The sequence below is a fragment of the Saimiri boliviensis genome, chromosome 9 (assembly GCF_048565385.1).
Source record: "Saimiri boliviensis isolate mSaiBol1 chromosome 9, mSaiBol1.pri, whole genome shotgun sequence".
Taxonomy (NCBI): Eukaryota; Metazoa; Chordata; class Mammalia; order Primates; family Cebidae; genus Saimiri; species Saimiri boliviensis.
In genome coordinates, this window is record NC_133457.1 from 64757352 (window position 1) to 64766138 (window position 8787).

At 39.7% G+C, this 8787-nt stretch overlaps 1 long non-coding RNA gene across 1 annotated transcript; it reads left to right on the forward strand.

Annotated features, from left to right (window-relative positions):
* The first annotated feature begins 3613 nt into the window (after positions 1–3613).
* LOC141585529 (uncharacterized) lies at positions 3614–5754 on the forward strand. The gene is made up of 2 exons (XR_012519076.1): positions 3614–3961; positions 5368–5754. It is a non-coding gene; the product is annotated as an uncharacterized LOC141585529 (long non-coding RNA).
* Positions 5755–8787: the final 3033 nt, after the last annotated feature.

Consider the following 8787-nt stretch of genomic DNA (forward strand, 5'->3'; position numbering starts at 1 on the left):
AAACCCTCTTATCATAGTGGAGTTAAACTAGAAACCAATAATAGGAAGATAATGGGAAAAATTTCAAAAACTTGAAATTAAACAACACATTTATAAATAATTCATGAGTAGAAAAGAAGGACTCAAGGAAAATTAGAAAATACTTTGAACTGAATGGAAATGAAAATGCAACACATCGAAATTTGTGGGAAGCAACTAAAGCAATGCTTGGAGGAAAATTTATAGCATTAAATAGTTATATTAAAAAAGAAGAAAGGGGCCGGGCATGGGGGCTCACACCAGCAATCCCAGTACTTTGGAAGGCTGAGGTGGGCGAATCCCTTGAAGTCAGGAGTTTGAGACCAGCCTGGCCAACATGATGAAACCCTGTCTCTACTAAAAAATACAAAAATTAACTGTGAGTAATGGTGCATGCCTGTAATCCCAGCTACTCAGGAGGGTGAGGCAGAGAATCACTTGAACCTGGGAGGCAGAGGTTGTAGTGAGCCGGGATCAGGCCACTGCACTCCAGCCTCAGTGACAGAGTGAGATTCCATCTAAGAAGAAGAAGAAGAAGGAGAAGGAGGAGGAGGAGGAAGAGGAGGAGGAGGAGGAGGAGGAGGAGGAGGAGGAGGAGGAGGAGGAGGAGGAGGAGGAGAAAGAGAAGGAGAAGGAGAAGGAGAAGGAGAAGGAGGAGGAAGAAGAGGAAGAGGAAGAGGAAGAAGAAGAGGAAGAAGAAGAAGAGGAAGAAGAGGAAGAAGAGGAAGAAGGGGAAGAAGGGGAAGAAGGAGAAGAAGAAGGAGAAGGAGAAGGAAGAAGAAGAAGGAGAAGGAGAAGGAGAAGGAGAGGAAGAGGAAGAGGAAGAAGAGGAAGAGGAAGAGGAAGAAGAAGGGGAAGAAGAGAAGGAGGAAGAAAAGGAGGAAGAAGGAGAAGAAGAAAGGTTTCAAAACAACAATCCGTGATGCTACCTTAAGGAATTAGAAAAAAAGAGAATAAAATAAAATAATGAAGAAAAGAAAGAAAGAAGACAAAAGCCCAAATCAATCAAATCAATAAAATTGAAAACAGAAAAACAGAGAAAAATCAATGAAACTAAAATCTGGTTATTTGAAAAGGCTAATAAAATTGATAAACCTCTAGAAAAACTGAAAGATGAGATTTCATTATTTCATTAAATATCCTATAGACATTAATATAATGGTAAGAAAATATTATGAAAAAGTTATACACATAACAACTTAGATGAAAATGGAACACTTCCTCAAAAGCTACAAATTGCCCAAACTCACTCAGGAGGAGGAAGCAATTCCCAGCTCATTTGATTAGGTCCAGCATTGCTCTGACACCAAAAAAAGAAAAAATATAACATTAAAAATCTACAGACCAATATATCACATGAACATAAATGCAAAAATTCTTAGCAAAATATTAACAAATTAAACTCAGCAAAATATAAAAAGATGTATACCATGACTAAATGGGCTTTATTCTGGGATTGCCAGACGGTTCAATATTTAAAAATCAGTCAACATGTTTCACAATGTTAATAGTCTGAAGAGGAAAACCACACAATCACACCCTGTTGGATATATTGCACACAATCAATCAATTGGTGCAGTAGAAACATTTAATAAAATTAAACATTCATTTATTATACAGACTCTCAGTAATACAAGGGAACTCTATTAACCTGATAAAGGTCATCTTTCTAAAACATGCAGCTTACACCATATTTAATGGTGAAGGACTGGATGCTTTCCCCTTAACATTAGGAGCAAGACAAACATATCTGCTCTCACTACTACTATTAAATATGGCAGTGGAAGTCCTAGCCAGCACATGAGGGCAAGAAAAAGAGATGAAAAGCATATGGATTGGAAAGAAATAATGAAAATGCCGTCTTTGCACATGGTATGATGTTCTGTAGAAAAGCTCAAGAAATCTGTAGAAAAAAGACCTCCTAGAACATAAGTGGTTTAGTAAGTTTTCAGGAGATCAAGTCAACAGACCAAAATCAATCTTATGTTTACATACTAGCAGTGAACAATTGGTAACTGAATTAAAATAAATGCTATTTACAATGGTTCCAAAGGAGTGAAACACTTAGGTAGGTATAAATCTAACATAATTACTATGGAATCTGTATGCTGAAACCAAAAAATGCTGAAGAAAGAAATCAAAGAAAACCAAAATAAATGGAGACTATATTGTAATCATGCATTGAAAAACTCAGCATGGTAAAGATGTTAGTTCTCTCAAATCGATCTACAGATTTAATGGAATTTAATTATAATTCCAATAGGACTTTTGTGTATATAAATGAGCTAATTCTAAAGTTTATATGGAAAAGCAAAGGAATCACAACAGACAAAATAATTTGAAAAGTACATAAATGAAAAACTTGTACCACCCAATTTTAAGAGTTACTATAAAGCTACCCTAAATCAAATCAGTAAGTATTGGCAAAGCAATAGACACGAAGATCAATAGAACAGAATGGAGAGTCTAGAAACATACCCACACAGATATGGCCAATTGATTTTTAACAAAGGTGCAAAGGCAAATCAATAAAGCATGTCATTCTTTTCAACAAATAACATTAAAAATATGAGACATCCACATGCAAAATAATGAAAATTGACTTAAACGTTACATTTACTAGAAAAGGTAACCTAAAACGTATCACAGATCTTAATGTAAAATATAAAACTATGTCTTTTGGAATAAAATAGGAGAAAATCTTCCTTAGCTGTAGTTAAGCAAAAAGGTCTTAGAACTGTCACCAAAGGCATAATCCATTTAAGAAAATTGATAAATTGGATTTTATTAAAATAAATGTACTTTTTGAAATACACTGTTAAAAGAATGAAAAAGACTAATAACGCCAAATGCTTGCAACGGTGTGGTGCACTTGGAACTCACACTTGTTAGTAAGAGTAAAACATGATGTAATCACTGTGGAAAATAGTTTTAAAGTATTATAAAATTGAATATACACTTACTATATAACCAAGTAATTCTGTGCCTAGGTAATTACTCAGGAGAAATGAAAACATGTATTCCTGAAGAGACTCATACAAAAATGTGCATAGCAAATTTGCTTGTAATAGCTCAAGCTTTAAAACATGGCAAACACCGATTGATAGGCCAATACATGATTCAGTGTTTGTGATATTTAAACACAGATAGCAGGGTGTGGTGCCTCATGCCTGTAATCCCAGCGCTTTGAGAGGGTGAGGCGGATGGATCAGGAGTTCGAGACCAGCCCGGCCAATATGGTGAAACCCCGTCTCTACTAAAAATATAAAAACTTGCTGGGCATAGTGGTGCATGCCTGTAATCCCAGCTACTCAGGAGGCTGAGGCAGGAGAATCACTTGAAGGCAGGTGGCGGAGGTTGCAGTGAGCCAAGATCACAGCACTGCACTCCAACCTGGTCAAAAAAGCAAGACTCCATCTCAAAAAATAAAAATAAAAAATAAAACCAGATAAAGCTAACTTGTGGTGCTAGAACATTACCTGCCCATGTGAGGTGGTGGAGGGAAGCACATGGGAACTTTCTAGGATGATGGGTATGTTCTATATGTAAATCAGATTGGTAAATGTTTCCAAAGATGGTTGTAATAATCCCTCCCATCCTGTATGCTCTCTTCCAGTGTGACTTGTCCACTCTCCCAGCACCACAAGCTTTCTCCGCCCATTGAATGTGGCTAGTGCTGTGACCTTTTCTGACTAACCAAATAAAGAAGTGATGATGCACAACTTTCAGGACTGTGCCTTCTCAGACTGCCGTTCCATCTTTTTCCTTTAGAGCACTCCTCTTTGGCATCCAGCTCCCATGCAGCTGCCTGGAGAGGCTCACATCAGGAAAAGGGAGGCCCTACATCAGTTGTCTCAGCAGCATCAGTTGCCAGCCTTTTAGGGCCGGCCAGCCATCCCAGCCACCAACGGACATCAGAAGAGCTCAACTCACAGTGTACCAGGTCAGCTCATAGAACCTTGAGAAGTTGTTCATATTTTAAGTTAATCAGCTTTGGGGCAATATTTATGTATCAGTAAGTAACCAAAACCTTGGGCTATTAGTTACATGGGCATATACATGTGGCAAAATTCATAGGATTGCACATTTATGATCTCAACATTTTCCTGTGTGTTAACCTCAATAAAAATATTTATAAGTAAAAGTAAACCATAAGAGTATTATATAGTCATGTAAACCCAAAAGCAACTATCATAACAAATAGTAAAAATTTAAAGCTAATTCTACTAAAATCAGAAACTAGAAAGGGGTGCTCTGGGATTCAGAATTGCTTTGAAGATTTTAGTGAATTCAATATGCAGGAAATTGAAACTGCAGAAGTTACGGAAAAGAAGAGAAAAGAGATATTTGCTGGTGTGATAAATTTCATATCCAGAGAACTCCAGAGACTGTACTTGACATTATGATAAATTAATTAAAAATAAAAAGAGGCAACTGGATTAACTGTAAATCTACACATGCTAGTGGCTTTCTCTATATAAACAATAGAATAGAAATTTTAAAAATCCAATTTAAGTAAAAACAAATATAAAATAGCTTAAATAGCTATAAAAAGCACATGGAGAAAGCCACAAAATATTATTAGAACTAAGATAAACTATAAACTGAGATATGCTATATATCTGGTTGGGAAAACATTATATCATAAAAATATTAATCGTCCATATGTATACATATACATACACACTAACACAATTCCAATCACAATACCAACATTTTCGGTTACCTGGTTCAAGTTTATTTACAATTCATATGGAAGAATAGCTAAAATGATCTTGAAAGCAAAATGATTGCATATTTGCTTTCTCAGCCACTAAAATTTATTATATGAAACGTACTGAAATTTAAAGTGCATATCGTTAGAATGGTAAACATGAAACCGAGAGGCAGAACGCAGAGTCTGTATGTAAATCCCAGAATGCGTTTGTGCCAAATTTGGCATTTCAGTTCATGGGTTTATTTAATATTAACATACAATGCTGGCCTAAATTGTACTTTACCTGCAAGAATGCAATATTGGGATTCCCAGTCTTAACATACGTAAAAACAATTCTTGACAGATGAAAATGGAGGTATTTTGGTTGGGAAGCTTTATCAAGGACACATGTATATATATTCTTTTGATAAAGTTTCTCTTGGTACATTGAGAGGAACTCGTGGTTTCGTATTGCTACTTTTGAAGATCCTATGCTGAATGCCTTTGTAAAATCTCAAATTTGGGAATGAGAGAAGAAACACTGGCTCTGTACACATATATACACGTGAACGTGTATACTCACACACATGCAAACATACTGAACTCATCCCTCGTCATTTTCTCATCTTACTGAAACACTCTTGTCTTTCCAGTATGTACATGCTGCTGCTGCAGGGAGGTGAAAGAAACGGAGTTGCGGAGACAGGAAGGGAATGAAAAAGAAAGGAAGGGAAAAGGAGGGCCAAGTCATGAACCTTGAGAGAGTGGGCATGGATCGGGCATATCAGCCTCTTGATTCTTCAAAATGTCTTTCATCTATTCTGAAGGATTCGGCAGTTTCTCCTGTCTTTAGTTGCATTGCGTTGGTGGATAATAAGCCATTTGCGCACATTTCTCTCAGTAACAAATGTACTACAAATCCTTTTACCTGTGGGTTTTTGGTTAAAGTACTTGGTTATTGCTTTGAAAGATACGTGAGATTGCAATCATTCCTTCAACAACCAATATTTGCTTCATTAACATAAAGTGTATACTCTGCTGCTGCATTTCCATGCTTCCTGAACACACAATGACTTTTTGTTTGATTGCTAAATCATAGTGAAATCTTTCTGAAGACGTTGTCAATAACAAATTCTCACCGCTCTGACAATGCAGATAACTCAGTTGAAGAAGTGACAGCATTATGAACAGCCATGAGCAAGTTTGCTGGTGACTACTACAAGGGTTCTATCTCACTGACAGTGATTGTCCTTCTGATTTTACAAAAGTTAAACTACGTAGCTGGCCATGGTGGCTCTCGCCTACAATCCCAGCTACTCAGGAGGTTGAGGCATGAGAATCGCTTGAACCCAGGAAGTGGAGATTGCAGTGAGCCTAGATCGTGCCACCAGGCTCCAGTTTGGGTGATACAGCAAGACTTCATCTCAAAAACAAAAACAAAAACAAAACAAAAACCTATGAAAAACTTTTGAAAGGTATGTCCTTGAATCAATGAGATAAATTAAGTGCATAATTTCCAACAGCTCTATTTTTCCTTCCTGAAAACGTTCTGTAGCAGCTGTGCCTCCCACAAACAGGCCAGTGCGTTCCTGCATCCTGAAGACACAGCCTTGGCTCAGGGCACAGCAGTGGCTCAGGCAGGCTCATGCGGCCAGCGGCAGCCCCGGCACTGGCCGGCAGCACATCCCACTGCCACTGCCCCTTCATAGTGGGGATAAAGAGCTGTCTTGTTTGGGACACATAGAGCAGCAAGAAGCAGGATCCCTGCTGTGCAAAGTTAAGAAAAGGCAGGTTGTTTGCGAAGCCCCAACAGGCGACTGCACGGGCATCCAAGGGCCGAAAAGAAAGTACAGTCAGGTTCATGGACAGGGCCTGTTAAGTCAGAACATGAGGTCTCTAACTCTTGGGCCATAAGACTTCTCCTGCTTCTGCATCTTCTGATTCCTCTACACAGTAAACATTCAATAGTTACTGGGTAACTTTGACTCTGACTCACCATATTGGTAGCAGGGACCCAGCTCTATATGAAACGGCCCAGGGACTTGGTTTTGTAATTCACATTCTTGACAGAGAAAATGGCTCAGCCCAGCCCATGGATTTGCTTTCTGCCGCATCCCACCCCTCCTCAGATGTCCATCTTTCGTCAACTGTGACCAACCTCAGGCTAGCCCTTCAGTAGAAACCATGAATGGGGTCACTCTTTCCACCTCAAATGATGTGAGCAGAGAAGTAACAATTGGCTGGGCCAGAGCAGACGTAGTACAGCTTTCTACTCCTTATTAGAACTCTTGGAAGATGCTTCAGGGGCCTGGCTCATTATCTTGTTAATTTGTTAATCTTAAGGAAAAATTCAACTTCCTTAGGAGCCTAACGCTGGTAGCCAGGTCATATCTCACTGTCCAGTCATGAAAAAAGAAAAGAGGAGACATGGGTTGAGTTTTACCCCTCGTTTTAATATTGCCACTTTTTGTTTACTAAAGTGCCACATAAACCTGTCAAGCTTAGAGTGCCTTCCCTATGAACCAAACAGGTATCTAAGGTACCTAATGGCAACCTACCAAGCCTGCTAGAGTAGAGCCTCTGTTTGGAATGATCCCGTAAGTGATAAATAATGAAAAAGTAAGAATAGGATGGGCATACGGGAGGAAAAGGTACTTCCTTGGGAAGGTGTGTATTGACATGTGGATGAATAGATGTACTTCACAGAATCTTTCTTCCTTCCTTCCTTCCTTGCTTCCTTCCTTCCTTCCTTTTGATGGAGTCTTACTCTGTCACTCAGGCTGGAGTGCAGTGGCATACTCTCAGCTCACTAAAGCCTCTGCCTTCCAGGTTCAGGCAATTCTCCTGCTTCAGCCTCCCGAGTAGCTGGAACTGCAGGCATGCAGCACCATGCCCCGCTAATTTTTTTTTTTTTTTTTTTTGTATCTTTAGTAGAGACAGGGTTTCACCATGTTGCCCAGACTGGTCTCGAACTCTTGACCTCAAGTGATCCACCCACCTTGGCCTCCCAAAGTGCTGGGATTACAGACATGAGCCACTGTGCCCGGCCCGGAATATATATATATATATATTTTTTTTTTTCTTTTTTTAGGAATTTATCATAGGCTTTCTTTAAATGAGCACATTTGCAGAGTGAGTCTTGTCACAGAGGGAATGCGGCATGTATATTGCCTGAAGGTAAATGTCCTCATAGGGTAAATAGGACCCTAGTCTTACAGAAGGAAGTGACCTCTATCACACACCAATGATGTGACTGTGGTTAGTCCCCTGGATGAGTCCACACTTCAAACTCCCTCTCTATAAAATGTGGGGTAGATTGTGGCTTCTTGCCCAGCGGGCAGGATCCCTGCTTACAAAGAATGCTGCTGCATTGGGAGACAAAGGTGCACACTCTGTTATCTATCGCACAGACACACACACTACGCAAAATGTGTCTTGGCTGACAGCCCTGCCCATGGTAGAATTTTTTTTTTAGGGTGCCCAAGGCAGTCTCTCCCCAAAGACTGTTTTGTATCAACAGTACATATTGCTGCTGGCAGAAGCGGAAGAAACCAAGCAGGCCCTCTTTGGCCAAACAGACCTAACAGACGGCCACATGTTTCCTGCAGATACTGTGCTAAGAGAAGCACCAAATTCATATTCCACTTTCAGATCTTCACCAGCTGAGACAACTGGACTGGAAATCCAAAGATCATCAACCACAGATATGCCTCCAACACCCATGGCCATGAGTTTCTGGGTTCATGGGGGACCCAGGCTCCCCTGTTCTAGGCAGTTCCTCCTAGCTGGGCTGTTACTGGAAACAAGTTTCCTAAATACTCCGTGGCTGAGTTCCTGAAAGGATGCAAATAGCTGGATTCACCAGCAGCTGTTTCCTCCAAAGGCAGTTAATTCCAGGGCCAAGCCCTTTCTGACTCTCTGAGATGCTTCTCTGAGGACACAAAGAAGCCTGAGTTTATAGTGTGCTGGGAGTGAAGGAGAACCTTCCTCATTCTCACATAGTCAACATCTCATCTTGTACACAAAAGAGATTTGAAAGCAGTTAGAGAAATATGGGCAACAAGGAAGAATAA